Source organism: Anabas testudineus, chromosome 13, assembly GCF_900324465.2.
Source record: "Anabas testudineus chromosome 13, fAnaTes1.2, whole genome shotgun sequence".
NCBI classification, from domain to species: domain Eukaryota; kingdom Metazoa; phylum Chordata; class Actinopteri; order Anabantiformes; family Anabantidae; genus Anabas; species Anabas testudineus.
In genome coordinates, this window is record NC_046622.1 from 22,002,455 (window position 1) to 22,026,415 (window position 23,961).

The window sequence follows — 23,961 nt, forward strand, 5'->3', positions numbered from 1 at the left end:
CCAAAATCTGTACCAACATTAATATTCTGCTTTACCTATATTTTGCTGTCTCCCTATGTTTAGTTGGCCGAAAACATATTAGCATGGATGTGTATCCATTTATTTGAGGTAAATATCATGGAGGTATAATAGATAATAGATAACAATAACATCAGACCATTAACCATGCTGGAAAGTAAGTACCTTTACTGAAACACTTGACTTTAGTTGATCTAGAATTACAGCCTCACTGTTATGTGCGTCCTCCAACCCGTCAAGGTGAACTTCACACACATGTCTGAGTCCAAGTGGATGAGAATGGGACAGACAAACATATCATTACGTGACTCTGGGCATTAATATAACTTGTTAAAAGATTATAAGTCAATTTAAATTTTAAATATAAAACCAGACAATACTATTTGTATTTATCCAATCTACAATATCCTGTTTACTTTTCCACAGAAAAGAAACTATTACACTGATATTACAGTAAAACATCTTTCAGTTTTTTATGGTTGGGCTTTTGTCACTTACAGCACTGGTTTAAGGTAAAAGTAGGGCTATGGGCCATGTGCTTTTCTTCTCTAAACTCAAGCTTGAATGGGAGCTGAACTCAGGTCTGTTTGTCAGTATTGTGCTTTATACAGTACGCCAGCTAGCTACGTCCAGCTACCCCCTCTCCAGCAACAAATATAGTGCTTCATACATTCAGAATATACGTTCGGAAAATACAGCGTATTGCATAGATACACAATGTTCAGGAGACAGGGCTGCTGTCAGCAGAACTGAGCTGATGTAATCTCAGGGAGTTGGTAAACGTCCTCTACGTTTGACACAGTTTACCTGTCATGAATAGTGAGTGAGAAATTGGCGAGAATGCCATCAATCAATGTCTCCTGTCTGTAGGATTGTCTTGTTAGTTATGCCAGAAAAAACTGCTGACATTCTGCAACAGGTGACACTAAAGTGAATGAAAATGGACAGTCTGAGGAAGAGAAGAGAAAAGGTGGTTGTAAAACAAGCACAAAAACAGCAGAGGTTCATCAGGGAGAGGCTCATAAATGCTTTAAAGTATAAGACACAGGATGTTTGGAGCTTCTACAGGGTTCAGGGTAGACCAGTTAAAACATAATGATGCTGCAAGGAGTGAAGTCTCTTCCCACAGTAGCAGTGCCATGTTTTCACAGCAGGGCAACGCGAGGGACCATTTTTTAACCTGTGATTCTTACAGTTACAGTGTGTGTGAGAGGAGTCATTTAAGATACATGAATTTATTCTGGATTCTAAACCAGTTTTTGAGATTTCGGGCTTTAGAGATCTTGGACCTGTTCAGTAAAAGCTCAGGCAACAGGAAACCAAGTGCATTAGGCTGCGACGGGGCCCCACTGTGGGAAGCCATTTTTTACAAAGGGGAGATGAGAAGAAACAGGGATGTAAATGAAGCTTCCTGTGATACATACGTGACCCTCTTACTATTTACAGCAGTGATCTATGGGGGGCATGATGTTTTGGTAGGATGGCTGGGGGTGGTTGGGTGCCCCACTGTAGATCTGCCGCTGTAAACTCTGGAAGTAAAAATTTTTAATAATGTATAATTTATTTATTGCATCTATTTAGACTGTGAACACAAAGTAAATATACATGCACTTCATCAGACGTCTGATTGTCAAAAAGGATAAATGAACCCCAACCCCTACAAGCCACATAAATAAGCTCTTCTGCCCAAACATTGCAGATAAACAGAAGACTGACTGTGACTCTGAGGCGATGCGGGCAGCAGACAAGACGTGAGCGATGTAGCAGAGCAAATAGCAGTCACCGAAGACAGAGAGGTGGGACAGATGGCAACTTAGTCATAGACTGGTTTCTCAGGCTGGGAGGCAGACACTTCAGCAACTCTAGACAGTACAGAACAGCAGTGGGCAGCTGCAAAACGAAGCATTTATCAGGGCGAACAAGACCAACTTCATTTATCCAGCTTGGCATTCACAGTTTCTGTGGCGAAACCATTGGAGGTTTACTTGAGCAAAGAGCAACACCCACTTATAAAGTTATAAGCATGATTCACAACAGCAAAGCCACCCTCTGACTCCTAAGACATCCCAGAATGGAACAATAGTTACTGTATATATACTGGAAGTTACAAGGTGTATTTAAAAATAACATATAAAAAGCAGATTATTGGTCACAAAAAAGAAACCAGATATTTAACCTTGATAGATGGACTGGCATGATAGAGGGACTGTTACCCTCTTTCATACAGGAAACAGGCAGCAGATTCTCCTAAGGAGAAATCAATCCCTAGACACTGAACTCAACATTGCAAATGACATTGTGCCCTGAGAGGCTGTCTCCCGAATACAAACAACAGAATCAGTACAGTATGTTTACATTCAAGTGACAAAGCCCTCTAGCAGCTACTGCAATTATAATATAGATCGAGTCAGGTGGCATTATTTGTTGTTGTGAGCATGATGACAAAGGTCCTTAGTTTAACTCAGACTCAGGTCCCATCATAAGAGATCAGAAAACGCTCGTTCTAGAGCGCACAGAAAACAACCTGTTGTACTCAGCGCTTACTGTGGTAATGCACATTTATTATCTATAGGTCCAAAAAAAACAATTAGGGTGGTTATTTCAGTTTGTCATCTAAAGCATCTATGTTCAAGATCCCATTTTGAAGTCCCCCTGAAACCTAAAGCTAAACATCCTCTCTACATTCTGGACCAAGTTTCCTCCAGCAGTAGCTTTAATATATCATAATGTTAAACATCCAGAAAACAAGTGACTAGAAATGAAATAAGGGTTTGTTTGCAAGTCAGTTCAGTTTAGAAAACATGAAATTCTTGTGCCATTAGATCAGTGCAATACAAAAGAACTGTTTGTATAAATGAATATGCATGAAAACATGGTTTGAAATTGAAGTAGTAGAAAACACAGAGAAACAGTCAGAATAACGAAAATGAATGAAAATGAACATTTAATGAAAAATGAATGTCCACTGCTAAACAAATCAGTGACTGAAATAGCATTAACGCTATAAAATTGAACATAATATAATAGAGTAGGTCAAGATATGTAACAGTATGGGACCCCCTTTGTGGAATACATTTAGGTAAATATAGTTATTCTCTTCCTTGCTGAGAGTTAGATAAGAAAATAGGCGCTGCAGTAATTCTTGGTTGGTAGGCACATGCTATGCTATGCTAGATTCAGATTTAGTTTAGTCTTTGGCCCCGTTTTGCCTTGTTGGTAGTACTTGAAATTTTCTACTTTACAATGAGTAGAAAACAAAAAACAGAAACCAAATAATCCAAAAAAGGAATTCCAACAAAACATCACAGTCGTGTTGCCACTGATCGAGTACGGACTTTGTTTTTAGTCAAGCAAATCAAGAACCAAGCAATTACTGGATATGATACATCTTAAATCATACTTGCCAAGTCAGTTTTATGGCTCAAACGGACTCCTGTAGTTTTAAATCTAATGCTAATGTTCGGGTTGAAAGTTGCTCTGCACATTCAACTGACCACCAACTGGCTCATCATACATGTTACTGATGTTACACAGTTTTCAATTGAGAGAAAATGTGGAGTTTAGTCATTGAGCACCACACAAACAGCATGCAATATCAGGTTTATGAGTCCAAACCTACAAAATGGACCATATCTGATTCTATTTCACAGGCTACGCTGAGCTGAAAGGAGGTCCTGCTGTTTTTACAGCATCTAATCAGAATGTGTTCATCAGTCTTACACACATCGCTGCAAATGCCTGTGGACCAGGTGGAGTGTAAAAATCTGAAATGTTCTAAATGCCATACAATAGTCCGGTCTCTATCCCTCAGCACATCAGCAGTATTCTTCTCACTTCACAGCCCCAGCTCAGTTATTTTGGTATGAATTTCTGTTTTGTCATTTCTAACTGGAGCAATCCATTGAATGAATTCCCGGAGTACCAAAGTACGTGTCAAAAAGAGAGAGGCAGAGAGAAAAGAGGGAAGGATACAAAAAAAAAAAAAAACCTCCTGCACTTAACAGGAAATAATTCTTCTTGACTGAGAAGCATTCGCTGCACAATTTTTTCTCCATCATTATTTCTCACACTCCCCTGGTGTCATTAGTTTGTGGGTGAGGAAAAAAAAAAAAAGAAGAAAAAGAGAAAAGGGTTCATTTTCTTTTCCCCCTCCGAGCACGGTGCATTATCTCTTCTCAGATTTACACTTTCAAATACGTAGGCTGGCGTCAGTGAAGGAGCAGCCCGGGGATAATGACGGTGGCAAGGTGAGTGTAATGGAAGTAGTGCCACTTGTCGCTCACTTCTCCCACTTCCTCATTCACTTTAAGACTCTGTGTGGAAGCAACAATCAAAAAAGAAAATAGCATGGTAAGTTCATGCTACATACGTTATCCATTTCCTATCATCACACAATACCATCACAATGACTGTACAAAAATATTTTATTTCCATCGTCATTGTATTTCTTGTGCCTTTTTCTTGTGTTTTCTTCTTAAGTAAAATTCTTGTGTGCTTCTGATCACTTTCTACTGCACACTCCTCTCCCGTCAGATTTACACTACCATCTAATTGTAGAGCAGTTGTAAGCAGAGGCAGCATTGAAAACTTGTTGGTGTGTTCAAGGACACCCTGACATTTAACAGATTTCGGATTTAGCTGGAAAGCTGCTGTTTTTTTTTTTTTTTTGTACTAAAGCAACCACTGCTCACAACTACACCAACATGATAAAATAATCAAAGTTACTGTATTTAAGGGAAGCAAGTGGATGATGGGAGGTAGGAAATCAATCTAAATTACATTATGTAAATGATGCACTGAAGGATCCCAATGAAACATGGAAAGTGACTGATACAATCCTCTAAAAGGTATTCACATTGAGAGTGAGAGACAGTGTTAGCTGGGGACGCTGCCTGGGTTTATGATTGCACATTGAGGAAGGTGCTCACTGTAACACCTTTAAGGTGTCAATATCTTAAAAAGCTTCACACATGGAGAAACTCTAACACACACACACACACACACGCTTGAGGACACACAGCCTGGCTTTTATGGCACTGCCCCAACAGGATACAAAAACCTTGCCATGTTGGATGAACGATGTAAGAATTGAACTCGAGAACTTGTAAATGAAATGGAAATGTGTCATATACAGATGGCTTGAAGTCAGCTGCAAACTGAGAGCAGCATAAAGGCTGTGTTACCCCATTTCAAGCGTATTTTAAAACTTAACATTCTCCCTGAATCAAGCAGGCAAAAGGCAGCAGAGGGGAGGGTTAATCGGCCAATAAGGGTTGCTTGTGTCTGAGAGTCGCTATGTTCTGGTACCAGATGACCAACTGTGAGCTGAGTCTAGCACATACAGATCCAGAGCCAGATCAGGTCTGTGGTGCTTAGCTAATGTGAAAAAACTGACTAGATTTCTTGTCCTGAATCTGGAAGTAATCAGTCTGACTGTGAGGAGATATTCAAGACCAGGCAAACTCTTCACATGCTGGTGTTTTTTTCAAGCTCTACTTGAACACATGCGACAGAAAATGATCACATTTCCTGGGTCTTGACATTGTAAGTGATATATTTAGACTGTATGAGACATAGCAGAGGTAATGAGGCAGTTTTACTGGAAACCCTTATAGAATAAAAAAAAAACAACAACATACAGCTCCTGTACTGCAGTGAAAAACAAGGTCAAGATAATATAACCAACATTACCACTGATGTATGTTTGTGCAGACATATATAATAACAATAGCAACAGACTAAAACAAGATAATTCATTTGTATATAGTGAGTCTTAAAATTAAGCAACAGATTTTACTGTTTAATTCTTAATAAATAATGCAGACAGTTAGCTTTTTTTTTTCAAACTTGTATTTATTTCCTGATTTAATCTTTAATCTTTAAAATATGTACAATTTCACAGGCTTTGAATTTTGCACATTGGTTCCTCTTAAAGACACTGTAAAGGTTTTCAGGCACAGTAGAGATGAAATATTGTTTTTTGTTATGTACACTGATGAAACAGAATATTTACTCTACCCGAACAAATAACTAAACAGTACAACATCATTCCAGTACACTGAATTTGGTGCAATTTGTCACAGACTGCTTAGCAGCAGACCACCTACAGTGCTAATAGAGATGTCTAATAAACTGGTTGCTGAATATCTGAAGGCGACAAAAAAAAAATGGGGGGGGGGGGATCATGTAATGGCTGTGAAAGAGAGATTCATTACATTCATTGCAATTGTGGTGATGAGAGTGTTGTGTGAGAGCCAGAATTAGTGTGAAGTAATGGGGAATTAGAATTAATACAGTGGATATGAAGTATTAAATGCTGAAACTGAGAGCCATTAATATGATGTACATTAAGTTTCATCATAATTTCAGCTGTAAAGATTATTACTGCGCTAGCATCCATCTTTTTTTTAAAGAAAAATCGTTTTGCCAAGCGGAGAGGCACTCCCAATTACTCCCTGTTTCCTTCCTTTGTTCTATACTCACAAATGTGAGCTGTACTATTGTAGAGTGAGTATCTTAATAACATTTCAAGCCTCAATTGTCTATGTTTTCAATAATTAGAATTATTCGATGCTATTACACTATCATACCATGAAAGTTTCCTTTTATCTCTAATACTCTCTAACATTGCACAGTTTCTTGTTGCTCTAGACAAGATAACTACATGCTGTATATTAATCAGCCCCGCTTTCACTTTAGGCAAAACTACTGTAGAGGCCCCCACCTCCCTACCCCCAATCTGCCTACGCACCCACCCACAGATTTCATTTTAAATGCAGTCAATGTGGCTCTCCTCAGTCAGGAAACGTCTCTAAGAGTTGGGAACATTTCCACTGGGAACGTATAAAGACGAACATCTAGAATTGGCTCCAAGAACATGAAGTATTGGCTGATTTGTCCCATTAACTTTGTATCATGCTTCATTATGGTCCTGAGAGGCTTTAATGACTGAACTCTGCCGCTTTAATGTCTGACAGACTTTCTTGATCTTTTTCATTCATCATGTAAAATGTTATCATAGATACACTAGTAGGTGGATGTTCTATCATTTGTTTCTTTTGTAAGAAACTGTCCCGCTTTTTTTCATTTTTCATTTTTTTGTTTGTTTGTTTGTTTTTTTGTGTTTGTAAAACAATAAGGTCGATGTTTGGGTTAGCAAATCTTGTGCTTACACAGTGTATTGTTACTGGGAGCTGTACTGTAGATGCTTTTTAACCAGCCGACAGGACCTTACTGGTTGCTTTCTACCTTTTAATAGCATCACTTGCCACAGCAGGGGTGCCGGGCCTTTATTGCCATGGCTACATTAAGATTATGACTGACTCCTTTGCACCATATAACCATATTTATTTAGTACCTAAACCCAACCCACGTGTCTTTGTGCCTATACCTAAAGGGCTTTGTTAGGGAGACGTCGTATGATACTGTATGAGATGGCAGGGGCCCTTTTGAGGTACAATTTCAACAAACGCCCCAGAAGCCTTCTCCTTGCTAATATCTTAGGATTTAAGTTACAGTATAAGGCATAAATGAGCTGTTCTGGCCTTTGTTTAAATGGCTTTGTTTGAAGAGATTAGTGAATTTGCTAACATGTCGCTGCATTTGATCAATGTCAAGACATTTTTGTTGTTCATACTATTGATTTTGTCTGCTGTTTGCTCTTTACAAAGAGCATTTTATCCCTTTTGAAAGTGCTGCACCCACATCAAGTCTGTTATTTCGTCAACACTGTGAGCTCAACAGAAAGAATCACTTTGGCAAACTTGGTGTGTTTGAATTTGGGCTTTCACCATTACAGCTTCCCATGGTTGAGTGAGGCCCAGTTTAACCTCTGAAACGGCCCTATTCCGACAACACTGCCTGAGGGTAAAGCAGAATAGGTGGGTGAGAGAGGGTGACATGGTGAGGAGGTAACATTCATGGTGGTGAGGGCAGAGAGGTGTGAAGATAATAGCCCCAATGGGGAGATATGCAAGGCAGGGGTGCTTTATGAGGCTTGGTCGGTCTAGTGTGAAGGAGTCCTGCATTGCACATAGAAAGTGAAAGAGTAATCTTCAACTTATTCAGTTCTTTTTTTTTTTTTAGATTTTAGAGAGAGATTTTTATCTCTCTCTCACTCTGTGTTGTTTTCTATATCACACTAATTTCATTCCTCGTCTTTTCCTGTTTCAAATGTGCTTAATCGTCTAGATCAGATAGAAGTTAAGAACACAATTGTCACTATTTGCATTTGCAATTGGTCATGGAAGGTAATCCGCTCTTGCCCATAGTCACAAACATCAACAAACACAATATTTCGAAGCTGATAAAACATAGTCGCAAGCTACAATGACTTATAAAAACACCTAAAACAGTCACAGCTATTCAATTTTACTTTCTGCTGTAATTAAAACACATGACAACCCATAAACTGCCTATGTTATATTTACATGGGATTGTTTTGTTAAAGTAAAATAAAGTACTATAACTATTATTATGTAGCAATTGCAGAAGAATTAAAAAAAAACAAACGATTGAAATATACTGTATATATGATACAGTGAGATAATTGTAATGTCAATGGTTAAAACAAAGAAAAGCAAATAATATAAATAAATAACCAATGAGTATGGGATTTTATTTTATTTCAATACACTGACTTTTATCTTGGTAAAGAAAAGACTGCAGTGTGGCAACATGTGTTGTTCTTTGGTTGCCTTGCTGTTTACTGTCTGTAATGTTTGAGTTGCCAGGTTTGTCTGTGTCCACCACTCTCAATAGCCTCACTTTTTACTCCTTTAGGTGTGGTATTTTTCTCCTGACCAGCTGGTTCTCAGCCACGGCTCTGAGGCGAAGCCAACATACATTACCATCAACATGTTGTTTAAGTCCAACACCACTTAAATTAATTGTACTTTTACTAGAAGGAAAACTTCATTGAAACTTGGTTCTTTATGAAACACCATACGTTTCTTTTTCTTTATTTTTAAAGAACAACATCTTTGATGAAATGAATAAAACAATAGATTTACAACAAAAACTGTGCCCAAAGACAGAAAAATGCATAGAGAAACATCTGGAGCTTGTTTTTTTTTTTTTTTATTACAGATCTCAGTCATTATTGAAATGAGGCCACATGCATGAGACACATTTCCATACCCATAATTCTTCAGGAATGGAAGCTCCCTGAAATATTTTTGTGGCACGCTCTACCACTTATTAGATCTGTCAAAATGAAGAAGAGACGGCGAAATGAGGCACTGTTTTATTGTTTGTCTTGCTTAGACAAGGTTCTCCAGTTACTGTTGGGCACAGCTGTGTTCATGTATAGCTCTCACTGTATACCACCACGCCTTTGACGTCCGTGTCATTGTTACATGTCTGAAAGATGGTCTGTTGCCTGGTAGTGCTCATGGTGATACACACACATTGAGCCAAAATGTGTACTTTTCAAATAAATAAGGAACACACCTATAGTAATACTGCATAGAATCTGGGAGCTACACATCTCAACAAACAGTGTTCTAATATGGTACAACTTTCATCTCATATTTATTGTCCTCCTTATCATTTCATTCCCGCTGCCTCTAGAAAACTGTTTGTACACATGATCTGAAGTATGTGGGAGGTGTGCGCCTTTCTTCTGCACAGATTGTTGTGAGCTGTATGCATCAGGTAGAAAAGCTCCAGAGGATATGAATTGTTTAGTTATAGGAAATTTTAGTTATAATAAGCTAGGAATTACACAATTTATCAAGTGTCATATCAAACATACATACTCTGCATTATCACCCCATCTGTTACCTATATGGGTTATTTTGCTAAGGGGCACTGGGTGGCTGGAACCAATCCCAGCTGTCATTAGGTGAAGGGCATGTATATGCCACAGTCTGACACATAAAGACAGACAATTATTCATGCACACATTTACACCTGTGCGTAATTCAGAGTCACAGATGAACCTGCATGTCTTTGAATGGTGGGAGGAAACTGGAGTCACTGGAGGAAACCCATGTAAGCCACACAAAAGGCTCATGATGTTCTAAAAGTTCATTTTTGCTATCAGATTCTAATTGCAGGTTTAAAATGGCTCAGCATCCATTGTCCTCTTTCTCTCTTTGTCTACATCTTTTACTCCACTCCTCTATCCCTGCGTCCCCCTCCCTTCTTGTCAGCCTTGCTGCCTCTCCCCCTGCCTTTGAAATGCCATATTCACAATTTCTTGTGTAAACAAACCCCTCACTGGTTCTCTCTCTCTCTCTCGCTCTCGTTCACTCTCTCTCTCTCTGTCCTTGACTTTACTTCTCGTTATCCGTCTTCAAGGAGAGATGGGGAGGGAAGTGGCTGGAGGGAATCATGTTTCATCATCCAGCCATATGAACTGAGATGGAGCCTGACGTCTTCTTTTGCAGCAGCTTGTCTGAATATCATTGTTGTTTATGACTCAGTGGAAAATCCAGTGGAAGGTTTTTTTTTTTTTTTTTTGGTCATACGTCGAAAGAAGTTCAAGGGACCAAGTCATTACATGCAACAAAAATTAGTCTCAGACCATCGCTATGGATGGGGGGGGGGGAAGAAAAAAATAAACCACTTATCTGAGGAACGTTTGCAGCAAGGCACTTGGCTTTATAAGGAGAGTGGGGATTGGGAGCACTCACTAGTGAGTGGTAGTTGCATGCAGACAAGCAGCTGAGAGGGAGGGGGAAGCACTCACAAAGCGGAGTAGTTTGTGTGGTTTGCCTCCAGAGGGTTCAGGTTTACGATGGAGAGGAGGAAAGCAAAGCAGAAACTTCAAATGGCATAAAGCAAAAAAAGGCAGCAGCCCTCACAAGAAGATAAAACATCAGAACGATCATGATCCTCACGTTCCACTCTCCGAGAGCAAGAAATTAATTATTGGGTTGTATGTATGGAAGGTTTTGGTGATGAAACACTTTGAAGTGAATCTTCGGTTTTGGTGCCGCGCTTTTCCAGTGACTCACTAAATCCCATAAGCTGCTATAGTATCTCTAACAGCCAGACCAGGGTTTCTTTAATCACAACTAGACAGTGACTGTGTTTTATCCAGCGAAGCCTCCTGCTTTGTTGTGTGGGGAAACAACAACAGAATCAATTAAACAGCATGGGGGACATGGCAAGAGGGGGGAGAGGAGTAAATAGTGGCACAGACAGGTCGTAAAGAGGAGCAGCGAATTGAATGAGCAAGAGAGACATTAACTGTATCTGGTTATAAAAAATGTAACAGCTCACATTCATGAAGTAGCCCTGGTTAGACTTTCAATTGAAGATACAGTATTTCATAGTGAATGCTGGAGAATTTCTCAGGAGTGTAGACTCAATAAACAGGCACAGGTATGTGAGCATTTGCTCGATGGAGACACAACTGTGACTCAAGGGCAACTCTAATACACTGCAGGGAATTGAGCGAATGAAATGATAAGTTATCATCCTCAGCTGGAGATGCACTGAATGAAGACAAAACTATACGGGGATAGCAAAATAAATAAACAAATAAATAAATAACGTGGAAAGACCGAGATGGAAACCAATCAGGGGCAAAAAAAAAAAAAAAAAGAGAGATCTGAATGTGATTTGATGAGACGTGAACGTACAGTAGTGCTTCCTTCCCCCCCATCACATTGTGAGAAAAAGTTAGAGCAAGTGTTAAGAGGGTTTACTGGGGAGAGAGTGTCAGAGGCCTTCAAGGTGATAAGCCCTGCAGAGGCCCAGTACATTAATGAATTGACATTACACCAGGATCAATGGTGAAGCTCTCAGGGTCTGAAAAACTGCACTTAATGAAAAGGGATTACTCTCATAAGATCAAGGTCTTCCACTTCCCTGCTTTTCTCCCGCTCTTTTGTATTCTGATGTGTTTCTGTTCTTCACTCCGCCAACCTCTCTGAAGAAGAAACACACCCATACACACATTCTAATTTTATCCACAATCTTCCTCGGTGGAGCTCTCGGCTTGAAATGTGTCATTGGGTGAGAGAAGCCGATGTAAATGGTAGCTTTATTATTTATATCTTTACACGTTTTTTTTAATTAGTGAGACTTTGAGATGAATATAGTAAATCATTAGGAGTCCTCTACGGAGGGAGTGGGTTTTGAATATTTGATACTTTTTACTCCTTTAGGTGTGGTTTGATATCTCACTCTGAACAGTAACAAAACATGTCAAATTGTCTACCTTCACATACTATTCCTGCACAACAAGCGATTCATATTGTATGTAAAGGTCCAAGAATCTGCTTTATCTTTGCTATATAATAGAGGGCTGCACAGTTTCTGTGATTTCATTCATTTGGTGGCAGTAGCACTGGATTTTACTTCTAAAAGTAGTCAGACTTCCAATTCATGTTCAATTTCCTGCTGTGTCTATGACAGAAGCATAACTCCAAAATGATTGTGGCAACCCAGTCTCCTAATGTCTCCTGCTAAGTGGGTGGTCATCGTCCATAATTGTATTAGTTAATCTACATCTAATGGGCTGAGTAAATATGAAAGAAGCAGTTTAAGAAGGAGCATGGCATGAATAGGCAAACACACACTTTTGTTTGTGGCTTAATATCGGCAGTGTTGCTCTATATATATTATTTAACATTATATCACAGCTTAAGGTCAATTCATACTACTCGTTTGCCCTCTGACTGATCCACACTTGCTCTACATATGAGCATACGCTTATATTGGCGTTTTGCAAATACCTTCCACACAGCTACACAACACGATGGCAACAGTGAGAAGAGAAGCTCCTCCTCACTTAACAGCACGAGAAAGGGAAAGACATGAATCCTACTAGCCTATATCTACAGTGCTGATAATAAAAATAGTCAACAGCCATTAAATGCATGAGTTATAGATGTGTGCTTATGCACATTTTCTTGTTGACTGTAACACTGTGTGCACTGTACAAACACTCACACCTGTGCTGTGTTTTACTTCTGACTTCTTTTTTCTCCTGGCCACTCTACTGTTTCTACTGAACTAATGAGCCACGGTGCGCTGCTGTCCCCTCACACACCTTTACGCTTGATTTTGCATTTCTCCTTGCCTCTTTGAAGCCATTAGTCGAGACAGTTGAAACTCTCCGTATGTGTGCGTGCCTTTACGAATTTGGAGCACCAAACCCTCACCTGCTATGAATAATTGATCTGTTGAATCTAGGGCGCATGGGGTTTGTATGCAGGGAGGCAGCTGCTGCAGCAGGAAGGCAGCTTACAGTTTGTTTTAAGAGGCAGGGGTACCAGAAGGTGGAGACCGGTGAAATGGAAAATGTCACCTCGCAGTGCAGATATAGGTCTCTACTGACCTGATGGCTGCAAAGCAGAGCTATGCAAGGTTTAAGACAATAAGCCAAAAAACCTTTTAGCGGCATGTTCTGTAGCCAGGATCTACACATGTCAGCATCATGAAATTTTAAACAACAGTTTCAAACAGTTAAAGCAGGATGAAGACTTTAAGTCAAAACAGTGTGTGATATAAAAATAAAAGATGACATGGTGGGAGATTGAAAAAAACGAAACAAATACCTCTCACAGTTTCCAAAAACAGCTCAGCAACACAGTTTACACTGGAAATATCCTGATGATGGCCACGCTGTGACACCAGAGAAATTCAAAAACAGAATATTTCTCTTGTACATTACGTAAAATGAAGTCATGCGGAGAACAGCTCGCCGGCCGTCCTCACAGGAATTACAGAGTTTGAGCTGACAGGTATCTGACACCAAGGACACTGAGATAAAAATTCCGAGCAGATTGAGACAAATTGGAGTGTGCGTCAGCATATTATTAGACTGATTGGAACGTAATGTATAATAGCTTTTTATATTTCTGTGCTGCTATATGAATCCAAAGAGGAAGAATTACTTTTGGCTGCAACCCCGTGCTGGCCGTTCTCCTCTGTTTTCCTAAAAACTCTGTTAATTTATTAACTCCATTGGGAAATTGCACTAGTTTGCTTGGCCCCTTCCACAGAAACATCAAAGCACAAGGTCAGTTAAATAGCAGCAGCCCTGGAGGTGGTAATAATTCAAGGCCTTGCTCAGATTTTTTCTTAAGGCAGATGCTCACTGACATAAGACTTGTAATCAGGTCCTCTGGTTCAGAGAGTAACTACAGTAGCAGTGCTGTCGACATGTTTTCCTAAGTGAACAATAAACTCATCTTCACCTCTTCCTCTCATTACATAGGTAGAGTCCCAACAGTAGAAATTCACGCATGACTTGCTGTGTCGATCCCTGCTTCTCCCTCTCCCTCCGCCAGCGCGCTGTCACCCAGCATCAACACAACTCAGCTGTCACTCGGACGGAGACACACAATGATTGGCTGCGCCGCACCCTGTCATTGACACACATGTGCATGATTGAACAAGACGCAGCGGCTGGACGAGCCGCGCAGATTGACAAAGAGTCCAGCCTGCTGCTGAAAAGTTCGAAACTCAGCGTGGCAGACTTTAAGTCAGACATCAAGAGGGTGAATGTTGGTCTGTGGAAGCCTTCTGCTCAGTTTATGGCAGCCTCTAATGTCCTTACTTTAAAAAGGCAGTTTAACATGAAACGTAATCAAATTATCCAACATCCAAATATAAAGGTACTGTAGCAGACCAGTCAGGTTTGACTTGTCACTCACATAACAGGCAGCCTTACGGGAACCCACTGTTTCTTTTGTAGTATATCTGTTTAGCATACAGTAGGACGGTCTCAGCAAAAGCCAAACGTAATCATCCTGCTAAAGGTTTCAAACAAACTGCAACCATCCTCAAAGGGTGGCTGTTCACAACCTTTACTTTAGCTTTTAATTTTGAATTTAAGTGTGTTTGTGGTTTGTCCCTTTTGTTCCACTTTCAACAACAAATAATATTAATGTTCAGTTGTTGTTGACATTAATTCAGAATTATAACTCATTAAAATTCCTCTTTTAATTAAAGTCCTCTATTTATTCTTTGGTCCGACACTTATTACAGTGTCCACAGACCTTATGAACTTTTAGGTTCAAATTCAATCAACACCACCTTAAATCCTGTGAAAAATGAAAATTGTTAATTAAACTGTTGTTAATTAGCCAAGTTACACGAGGTGATGGAGGATGGAGGATTCTGCGGCTGCAGTGACCCTGGAGGCAATGCTGCTTGACTTCTACTAACCAGTTAAACAACACAGTACTTGAGCAAAATGGGCTAAAAATGCAATTCATTCAAGACTGACAGACAAAAATCTGCATTCATAGACAAACGGACATATTACCATATGGGCCTCCTGGGCTATGAACAAGGACTTCAAACACGTGTAGTAGTTGCCCTTTGATTTAGAAGTTAGAGACCACAAATACACGCTCCAGGTTTGGTTTTACTTCACCCCTGGCCTGAATAGGCTTGTTAGGTGTCCAGGGTAAACCTGGAGCATAAATGTGTGGTCTCTAACCAACTATCTTCAGACTAAAGGGAATACTGGATGAGTAGTGAAACGTTTCGACCTAACAAGAAGGAAATCCAGTTGCCATGATTCAACTTCCAAACATGCATTATGGCGTCTTGATGGTTTTAACAAATACCTGCCTACACTACTTTGTTCAGTGTTAAAAAGACTCCTTTCCATTAAAAGAGTTAAGGCTCCTGCGCTATATCAAACACCTCTGAGAGCTGTACACCATCAACCATGAAAGATAATTATTAGTCACTCCACTAAAGGGAATCGTATTATAAATGATTTCTATCACTTTAATGGAGCTACAGTATATGAACTGCATACTATATGGATACACTCTGGATGATTTATATAGGTTTGGAAGAGCCATTAGTTTAGTCTGGCCAGTGCAGAACAATATCACAACAGGGAGCGTAATATATTAGAATCGTTTGGCTTTGTGTTGTCCTGATGAATTATTGTAGGTGGTGGGTGATGGTGTTGCCCCCAGCAGCAGCAGTGATCTGGCAAGTGTGTGTGTCCGTTTTTGCAAGGATTATGTGTATACTACAATATGTGTGTCTGCGTGTGTGTGTGTGTGTGTGTGTGTGTGTGTGCGTGTGTGCGTGTGTGTGTGTGTGTGTGTGTGTGTGTGTGTGTGTGTGTGTGTGTGTGTGTGTGTGTGTGTCTGTGTGGTTAAGAGCAATAATAGGAAATAAGCACCTACTAGATGTTAATCGAGGCTGTCAATTAAAATAATGTGTAGATATGAAACATTTGTGGTTTATTTAGCCATCCAGCTCTCTGCCTCAGCTTTTTGATTTTTCTTTTTTTAAATGAGCTTTTATCACCTGCGCACTTGCCACAAAACCTACTCTTTATGCTCTATATGGCTCTGCTTGTTTGGAGGAGCTATTTTTAGGCCCTCTGATCCCTCCACCTGAGAGACATGCTGCCACTCACGTCATCTCTGCCTTTCTTATGTCTAACTTCCCTCTGCCTTGCTTGCTTGCTTTTATATAAAATCTACAACAGAATTGAGCACACCCCTTGTGTCATATCACACGAATATCAAGGACAATTGTTCATAACAATGTCGCCTTTTGTTTCTTCGAAGTGGGCTCTTCCTATTATTGTGAAGCAGAATTCACCAGGAGTTGGTCAATTAGACCATGAGACAAGTTAGTTTTTCCCTACTGATGATGTGATGTTGCAAAAGAATTCTGTTTATATATGAATATGTAGTTTAGAAAATGTTGACTACTAGTTCTACAATAGCTACCCAATTATTGTTGCAAAGTTTAAATTATATAGTAACAAACAAGTGTGAAATAAGTTTAACATTTTATATAATTACCTGGAAATTTGTTCACAATTACATAGACATACCTTTTTAATAAAAATCATATTTTATGAAGTTACTAATATCAAAATACAATAAAGGTTGAGAATTTTCTTATATAATCAAAAGTTTTATCCCACAGAAATGTGCTCCAGCGAAGCAACGCATATTTGAATTAATCTACTGTACATGTGACCGTGGCAACAAAAACCAATTGACCTGTGATTATTATAAAACACCCCTTTTTCACACTACAGCAACATTAGGCAGACGTACAGTTGCAGAAGCTCTAGACACACACACACAAAAAAAAAAAAATCAAAATACACAAGTTGTTATTTATGCAACCTTGCACTGAAAAACAGTTTGATAAGAGCTTCTGAACTGACAAAGGGATTATGGATGGAAATCGTTTCAATGGCTGCTCACACAGTGTGACGGACACCGTATGAAGTCACCGTCTACAGGCAGCCTAAAGTAAAAATCAACCTGCAAAATATGAAAGAATGTAAGATGAAACATTTCAAAAGACCATAAGAATTTTGAATAACATATATATAATATATATAATAATATAATTATCAACATATTCTTTGGTCAGATGTAACCACAATGTATTTGTTTAGCTCAGACGAGGGTTCAGCATGTTTGGTGTGGATCTGACTACCAGTAACAGCACAGTGGCAATCATACAACATTCATAGATGGACCCATGTGTATGCTTGTGCACCCAGAATGCCTTGTGAAAAGAGGACTCCCACTCTCAAGAAGATGGGCAGTGCATGCACACACTAAGAGAGCGCCATTTATTAAAGATGCTCATCTTTTCAGTGAACAGTGAACTGAATCATTTCGCAGATAAACAATGTAAACAAAAGCCTTTGTTTAGTCAATGTTCATCCCAACACTCTAGTCACCCTCACCACACCTACACACCTACAGCATGTACCAATGTTCACTTGATGCGTATCAGGTGTGGGAGGTGTTCAGGGACCGCACGGAGCGTATGTCAGTTTCAATTTAGGAGCGCTGAGAGTCAAACTGTCTGTATCAGTTACAAAAATGGCTAACCCCTGCCTCCCACATCACTAATGAAACATACAGTAACTCGCAGAAAAATGAAGTTTTCAGGGATGTGGCGTCCGAGAAATGAACTAATTCATCTTTTGAGACTGAAAGCTAAAATTCCAAATTTGTTGACTAATGACTGAACTGAACCTTGAACTAGCTCTAGTGAAGCTTGAAACTTGCACAACACTGATTTTAAAAAAATTCTAATTTTAATAGAAGGAAAATATGAAAACCAGCCCGTTGTTTGACCTGAATCCAATAGAACACATTTGGAGTATTTTAAAGCTGAAGCTACAGTGGCATCCAGCAAAGAGCTGATTTGTGCTGGTAGCGTCCAGGCCCAGGATTGAATGTGTCATCAAAAATGACACATAGGGGAGCATGCTATTAAATCTCACTAATGAGATTCCATTCTTTAAAGTTTGATTAGTAAAATATTTCTGTTTTCCATATTGACTTGCGTCATTCTTTCTGGGCTTAAGCTCAGAACTAATTGTATTAAATGGTAAATCCTCTCTGTAGCCTCAGCTGTCGCAATTTCCTAAACAAATGCATTATTCCCTCTCTGACTGCAGTTTTTTTTTTTTTTTTGGAGGTTGTCATCTTAACTTTCTTCTTCTCTCACTTTTTCTATTCAGAATCTAAAGAGATTTATCGACGGGGCTGCTCATTGACCAGCCACTGCTGCTCGCAATATCAAACAGCCATCAAATAGCACTTAGCAGACATAAACATCAATAATGTGGGAAACACGCTGGTCCATTAGGCCTGATGTAACTTGGCACTCTGTACGCCAACCTGCTTACATGACTGGGCTCCAGCTCTCCCCTGCACTCTTTACTTTTTAACATCCTTCTGGCACGGCCGGGATGCACTGAGAGACACGAAGACAGACAGAAGACAGATCAAATCATAATTCAAGTGCAGGATGTGGTGACACTGTTGCTAATTCATAGCTGAGGAGCACATGCCGCCAGCACACACGGTTAAAATCAAAGGAATTAAACTTGGAATAGAACAACCGGATGTTCATTATAATTTGGGTGCTCTGGACATTTCCACAATAACTCACAGGGGGAAGAGTGATGAGATAAAGAGTTGGTTGATCTCTATTATGGTATCTGCAGCAGATTAATCACAAAAAGATGGAGAAAAAGAAACTCTAGTGAGGATTGAACTCATTATAAGAAATATAGCCTTGATATTTTGTAAACTCGCTCTATATAATAATTACACTATCATCTCTGCATGACCTAATTTATTTGTAGCGTGCCACCATGAGATAAGACATGGCACTCTAGTACAACAGACACACACAAACGCACGCACGCACGCACTTGTTGGCAATCTCTCAGCCTGCTGATGCGTCTGCACAAGAACAATATCACAAAGCCTTATATTTCTGAAATATTTCTATTGTGCCGCATTTCTCCGAGATCTCTGCATCGTGATTGTTCGCTCTTATTTTCCTTTCATTCTCTAGAAGAATAGTCAGGCAACTTTATAAGGCAATATTGCCTGCGGTGGGGCCGGAGAATGGCAAATGAGACAGAATCTATAACTTTCTGCAGCAGGGTGTAAAATAAAACCCAAACAAATATTCCCAGGCAGAAGTGTCGCTGCTCGCAGCTGTTGGCACGGTCGTTCGTGTGTGAGTTTGCTCTTCAGTCAGCAAATAATGGCAGTAATCAGTGGTTTAAACAAGTCAACAGAGACATCCTTTAAACATGGTAATGAGAAACAGTTTGAGTGAATACATCGTTTTGTGCCATTACCGCTGTTTCTTTTTCCTTAGGAAGCATTTGTGTTTTTGTTCCAACTTTGCTAATTAAAATAATTATGCAATTATTTATCCAAACTGGAAACGTCACAGGCTGATGTTCTGTTCGAGACACTGTTCAGCGTGCTGTAAAATCAGGGCTTCTTTTAACCAATAGAAAGAGAAAGCGATTTTATGTGAAAATGTATTTGTTGTAGATGTTACGTATATGATATGAAATGTCTTAAACAATTTATCTGATTACAACATAGGTCTGCAGAATTCTGCTAGTTAATAATTAATCCAATCTCTCTTGAATGTTTATCTTGCAGAGTGTTTTTTTGTTTTCTTTCCATTGTAACTCTGCACACATAAAGAGTTTTATACTAAAAACACTTGAACTTTGGAAGCTATCCTTGATTTGATTAGCCTGGACTGCTGAAGGCTCATATTTCCTTTAAAACACATTTATACATACATTCTAGTATTAAATAAGGACAGGGGACAGTAAGGGCTTTAGGAAGGGGATCTATTGTCAGTCGACTACAGGAATAAACCAGACTCATCAATATTTGACATTTAGAGCGATGACATAGTTTATTAAGCCGACATGCAGGACTCTCCCACACCCTAACAATGACAGTACAGTAGGAAGTGCTTATTCTATCCTTCATTGTATTTATTCCATGCATGTATTTTATTTTCACTTGCCTCACCCTAACCTACTTTGTGCCTTAGCTCATCCAAACTGTTGTAATCAAACATTCATTATTATCATTTCAATGTTTGATCTGTTTGCACTGATACAGATACATTTAGTTGCATAATAGAATACTAGAATCATATAATGCAGAGCACAGTCAGCCCTGTGATAGAATGACATACTGTCCAGGGTGCACCCCACCTCTTGCCTAATGTAACCTGGGATCAGCTCTAGCCCCCTGTGACCCTCTACAGGATAAGCGGTATCAATAATGAATGCACGGCAGGATTGCAGAGCATAATATTACAGAGCCTTTATTATTTAACGTATAGTACAGTGAAACCTCATTTAGCTCCACAGAGTAATAGAAGAACTCCACACATTTTGTCAGGCAGGCTTTAAGCCATGCTCGTCATGAGAATAGGCCCATTCAGTTAATAACCTAACATATTGCTTTACCATTATTAACCACCGTGTGCAAGGACACGACAGTAAACACGTTTAGAGTGTGGAGAGAGTCGAGGCGTTATTTAGAAGCAGCCAATAGCAGTGAAAACACCTCGGTGCTTATCAGGGTCTTTGGAGAGACACAGGAAATTGAGTTTGTCCAGTCTAATGATGGGCAGAGTCACGCAGCTCTACAGACGTACCATTTCCCTCCTATTAGCAGAGATGTGTTATTCATGAGGGCAAATCCAGTGTGAACTGTGTTTCATTGATATTCTACACAGTCCCTTCTCATTGTCTGTCAGGGGACCTGCACCATTTTGGTTTTACTCATTTATTTATGCCTTTTCTGTTTCTACGACCCTAAAGAAATAAGGGAACTTGGTGATGCTGGGGTCACAGTGTCAACTGTGATTCTCACTGCGAAAAGCTATCAATAGCATCTGTCATCAGTAACCAGTAGGCGGGAAAGGGAGTTGATGGGAAGCTGCATGAGGAGAGACTTTGGAGGTGAAAGACTCATGACAGGAGTGTTAATCGACAGCCCAGACTCCTACCAGAAATAGCGGCACCTTTTTTTTTTCCTTTTCTAAAACACATTATCTCTTTTACAGCATCTCCTTTATTCTGCCAAATTCCAATAGGCGCGATTGGCATATACATGCTCTGTAGTGTCCAGAGCTATTTTCATAGTACAATCTGAGCTGAATGGCTTATTGTGTGAGCTCACAATGCTGTTATGACACACGGTAATGTCTTACATTTTCATTTAAAGCATTCGCACACTGTTTATTTTTCCTCTGTGCTGAAATCCAGCCTCCCTATTCAAAGGTCTGCAAACAGGCGTTATTCAGCCCGTTCTGCTTGTCACGCTGACATGATCTTCCCCGCTCATTAGCAAACCTGACACCATGTGCAAATGTTTGAGAATGTATGTCTTTGTGTATCCACAGAAAAGCGCACACATGCTGTACATATAGTCAAACACGTGGTACCTCTGCGGCATTGTGCGATTGCACGTGCGCATTGATTAAACAGCTGTATTTAAAGTAGCGTTTTGGCGGTGTGAATATATGGGGTGCTGAGATCAGTGAGCTGGCAGGTGTTAAAGTCTCCAAGGGAACTGGAATGGTATGGCAGCTGCAAACGAGAGCACACATACCCTCAGTGTGGCGGAAACAAGGCGAAGGGTGTACGCTTCTCCCCTGTCACTCAATCTGCATGCAGGAAAGGGTGTATGAAATTCTTCCAGCATCTAACGAGCATCTACATCATACGTTTACATCTTCTGAAGCCTCATCTGATGAAGATAAAAGATTTGGTTCATAGGGAAGGACGACCTATATCTACCACATTTATCTCCTGTGCTTTTCTCAGTTACTGGCAAACAAATGAAACGGCCATCTTAGAACAAATTAAGCAGGCTATAGAAGTTTTTACTTTGTCCTGAGGGAAAGTGAGAAGGGAGGCGGCGCATTCCTTATGTGTCCCACATGATTAGCACGTCGCTATCTAGGCAGCATCTACATTCTCAATCCCTCAGCTTTGCACGTGCATCGCTCTTATCACTGCCTGTCTCTCGCCTGCTCAGATCATTTTCCTGTAACAAATGAGGTATCTAATTCCATTGAAGACATGCATGAAGTAAAGTGTTAATGGAAATAGTTTAAGGCTTTAAAAAAAATGTATTACTGGAGAGAGAGGAAGTTCGGCTTTATGAATAATGGAATCTCTTGGATGAGTTCCTGCTGAGGCAGCTGATTGAAACAAGTATCATATCATCAAATGAATGTAACTGCACAAAATAGATTGCATTTGTTTTATTCTGTGTGCTCGGGTCAATAGTGTAATGCAGCGTGAACAAATGCCAAATTAAATACCTGGAAAGTAGCATTTCATGTACCTGGTGGCTGGCTGTTTGATGCAAATGTTCCTCAAAGAACAGCTGGAGAATGTACTGTGTTGTCTCGCTTATTCTTCTGATAAATAACGCTGCCGTTTATTTCCCAAGAGTAATGTAAAACGTTTTCACCTATTTACTCAGTCAGTGGGTGCCATGTTTGATGCAGATTCAAGGAAATGGTAAGTAGAGAGAGTGGGAAAAATTGAGATAAGACCAGCGACTGAATGACAAAATATTGAAATGCCTTTCTTGTTTGGTCTTGACACTGTGACAAATCTCAATATAGCCAGTACTGAAGGATCCATGTGTGGATGCAGGTCACGAAATTAAAATGAAAAGTCTCAATAAAGCCAAGGTCTCTTGTAGTGCTCTCATGGCATATCATGGTCTCCAAAACAACATGTTCACCTGCACACCGACACATAACACGCGGTCCCATCCAACCTTCTGACAGTGTTCAACCGTGAAAAATCACCTCATTTAGTGGGTACGTTTCTGGTTTAGGAGGATGCACGCATTTCCACTGTTGCCCAGTGGCAGGGCTTAACAAATAGGATTAGATCCGTGCCTGAGAGAGCACACTTCTGTTCAGGTGACACGCCACTCCGTGCTCCAGCTCTGCAACTAGACACAGAGAATTACTGTTAAAGGTCAGTAGAGTCAGGCGCTGAATGTCACAGCTTAGCCGCAGTTTGGCGAGAAAATACATTCACATAAATACGCCGGTGTCTCGGTGGTGAGTAATTCTCCAGCTCCTGAATTTCCAGCATAAAAGAGCCAGGATTATAGGGTGAGGTAACAGAGGCATATCGATTAGAGGCAGTGAATCAGCAGGCCTCTGCTATGCTGTGAATAATAAACTGAGGAGAAGTCAGCCAGGGGTTGTCAGATGGAAGTTTCATGATGGACCGTGAGCTGTGCTCATTTTAGATGAGGCCTCGAGTAAGTCACATCGCCCGTCTGAAGGATCTGGGGAAACATGCTACTGATCAGAAAGCGCCCCAAAGTAGCTTACTACGAGTTTAAATAAGCATTGCACGCCACATTTAACAACAAAAACGGACTGATCATTGCCTGCACTTGCTGCAAAGACGTGCCAATGGACCTGGGGAGGGGATTGGACTCTTAATAGCACATCTCCCTAAGGTGGCAGAATATTGGAAAGGATCATTTCTGAAATAGCTGCATATGTGTTGAATCAGATAAGAGCCTTGCACCAGGGAACCAATCAGCTTCACTGAGACATCCTGTGACTCACTTGAGCAGGTGTTATTGTTTGCTCTCTCCAATAGACTCCTCTTTGCGGGCCTAAACACACTCAGTGTATCTG

General features: G+C 40.0%; 1 protein-coding gene across 1 annotated transcript in view; it reads left to right on the forward strand.

Moving 5' to 3' along the window:
• The window catches only part of rtn4rl1b (reticulon 4 receptor-like 1b), a 131,664-nt gene that overhangs the window by 103,432 nt on the left and 4,271 nt on the right, over positions 1 to 23,961 (forward strand). The gene's annotated exons all lie outside the window — the stretch shown is intronic.